Source organism: Fukomys damarensis, unplaced genomic scaffold, assembly GCF_012274545.1.
Source record: "Fukomys damarensis isolate Sample0158 unplaced genomic scaffold, DMR_v1.0_HiC HiC_scaffold_29, whole genome shotgun sequence".
NCBI lineage: Eukaryota > Metazoa > Chordata > Mammalia > Rodentia > Bathyergidae > Fukomys > Fukomys damarensis.
In genome coordinates this window covers 4792620-4795771 of record NW_022900941.1, presented here as the reverse complement: position 1 = coordinate 4795771, position 3152 = coordinate 4792620, and positions in this window count along the sequence as shown.

Below are 3152 nucleotides of genomic sequence, written 5' to 3'. Positions count from 1 at the left end.
AATTTCATATAATATTATTGTGCTATAGGATAGTCTTCTTGTGATTTTTATAAACATGTAATATGCACAACAACATTCTTAGCTTATAGGCTATACAAAAAGAGGCAATTGGCTTGGTTTGGCTTGCAGACTGTTTTGTGGACTCTGAATTAGAGAATAGTCACTGAAGTTAAAAGCTAGATTGTTTCAGCAGAAGGTATGGAGACATAAAACATATGTTCTTTAGGGGGTGAATACCTCTTTCATATACACACAAACTTAGGAAGTGAGACAGGAAATACTGAGAGCTAACGTTTAGAGGTGTGTGGAATTCAAAAGTGAGTAAGACCACTCTGGACTTAGCTGACTAATCAGAGGGTTCCTGTGGCACAGGTCTGAAAGGTATGAGCTAGATGACCTCAGTTTTTGGGTTATTGCAGAGTTGCCATGGAAATGAAAACAGAAGCAATTACAGATATGAAATCCTTTTTAATTACAGAGAATATATCAATTTGAATTATGATAGAAATAAATTCTCATTCTTGTTGAAATCTTTCTAGTCTGATTTGGGAAATGGAAAGGAAGTTAAAATCTTCTGGAGAAGTCATAGGAATACGAATGGATGACACAATTAATTACTTCATCAAGTTATGAGGTCAAATGAGTCTCATTATAGTAAAAATATGGTGGAGAAGGAGCCTCCTGTCTGCTCAGCGGAGACGATGATGATGTATAAAAATGTCAGTAGGAAGCGTCCACATGAGCGGGCTTTGCATGGCAAGGCTTGATGGCCCAAAAGCCTTCAAAAGAGGAGCCGTGTCTAAGGTGGCTCGGATGTTACGACTCGTGGCTACTGCCTCTGCTCCTCACAGAAAAGCCTGGCTACAATGAGTGGTCTGGGGATGGAGGTCTAATTCTTTAATCTGAGGTCTTCATTTCGGAGTTGGAATAAAGAATGCAAATGAATCAGCTAAGCAGAGAACATAAAGAAATGGGAAGGCTTTTAAGATGAAAGGAGAAAGATGACAGTGGCAGGCCTGATGATGATAGCAAAGAAAAGCGGGGAAATGAAACAACGCAAATTTGCATTGAACCACTGGTCAAAAGCTTTGTGTTCTCCTGGAAAAGACGCCTCCTTTACAAAACGTTCTAAAAGTCCTGAGACTTTGTATGACTGTTTGACTTCTCACTGAAAAAAAATAAATAAATAAAAAGCTGGCTGTGAAAATGTAAGTCACAGAACTTTCAGCTGTGCTTCAAGGTCACTAATGGCCAGGGGAAGAGAAGAGGGCCGGCGGCAGCCTCACGTCCAGATGAGGACCGGATGCCACACCTTCCAGCCTCCCAGTGGGCTTGGCTGGGATCTCTGGCGCTGACCCTAGACACCTACCTTCCAAAGAGAAAGGGGACATTCTGAAAAGATACACACCAGGCAACAAAAAAGAAAAGAAAAGGCTTCTAGGAGCCATCAGTGCTCCCCTCCTAGACAGGAGAGACGAGTTATGATGTTAAACACAGACCGAAAGAGCTACACTTGCTAGGCTGGTTTGGCTTCTTTCACCACCAAGGTGCAGGATGGACACAATGTAACCATCTATCTTCTTTCATGAAGCTTTGACTAATTCTATCTCGTTAATTCTGCCTACTGCAGACTTGGGTGTACTATTTTGGTAAAAGAAGAGTGATTGTGTGCAACTCAGTGGCAACAAGCCCAGCAGTATCATTTCACAACAATCAATCCTACAGGCTTGCCTTATTTACACCTTGTGAAAATTCTCCTTAAGAGATCGTGTGCTTGTCATGCACATGGATAAACTCACTAGACAGATTTATTAACTTAAAAACTATATATAAAACACATTGACCAAAGGTTACTACTAAAAGAAGTAAGGTGACAAAATCTGAGGAATACTAGGAAATTAAGTGAAATTCAGGAAGAAGGATTTGTAGAGGGGAAAATAAACTGGAGTAAAAGAAGGCCACGTCTTTAATTTGAATGAAGGTCAGATGAAAGACTTTTCCGTTGTGTACTATTTCAATGTGCCCCGGTCTTCCTGCCACTGTTATTGGGATCTATACATTTTAAGATCTGGCTCACCAATTATTGATTCCGAAACTTACTTTTCCGTCTCTGGGCTTGAAAGCAGTGGGCACACCTCAGTGGCTCCCTTCTACACAGCCGAACACACAGAAGCCTTCAGGGCCTCCTCATTAAGGCCATCGAGCGGGTCGGTGGTTAAATGTCAGACTAAAACACCATGGCGACTTCCAGGAGAGACAGAAAATGAGGGCTGTGATAAAGGTTCAGAAAATAACACCAGCTATTACAAAGGATGGCCCACAGACGAACTGGAATCGGATAAAGGCAAAACTGAAGTTTGGCTAAGTCCCTGAAAACTCTGAAGAGAAGTGAATAATTTATGCATTCTGACACTATTATCTCCATCTTCTTAACATACAATATTCATTCAATTTCCTGTGCTGGGAGGTTTAGGTAGCGCAGGTGGCTTTGTCCACCAGTATAAATGCACCTCCTATCAACGCCCTCATCGATACTTCTGAGCTAAGGGTCGTTTGTCCCTGAATCGGTCTAATCCTCAACACATCACGATAGTTGTCAAGAAGTGGTTATTCCTCAGATTCAGCTTCAGAGTAGAAATATTTTTTGTTTTACTAAAACTAACACGGTGAAGAGCTGTGGAAACACCACACCTTCCCATATTGTGGAGGGAATACTGTCTGTTTTCCTTGATTTCCTGTGAAGAGCCCTGGCAACTTCTTCTCTATCATACACATTCTGGATTACTCTGTCAGGCACTTACTTAAGCACTGTTTGCTGCAGATTGCTGCAGAATGGAAGCAAAAACACTTTCAAGGTCCTTTTACAGGCCCAGAGACTGAAGGTAAGCAAGGTGGAGTATTGTTTCAGGTCACATTGCTAAAGGGCTGGAACTTGAACCCTGGTGAGCCAAGAGCACCATCTAGAGGCGAAGGCCGTCTCAGCCCGTCTGCGTTGGTCACGTCCAGAGGCTGGAAAGGGTCTTAGCCTCAAAAGGCTGGAGAGTAAGTACAGAGCTATAGAGAGAGGTGACCTCTCTTATCTGAATGTTTCTGTCTCTTTCCATCCTCCGAAAGATGTACCCTGGTCGGCTTAGTCTGCCCTCATTGTTCCT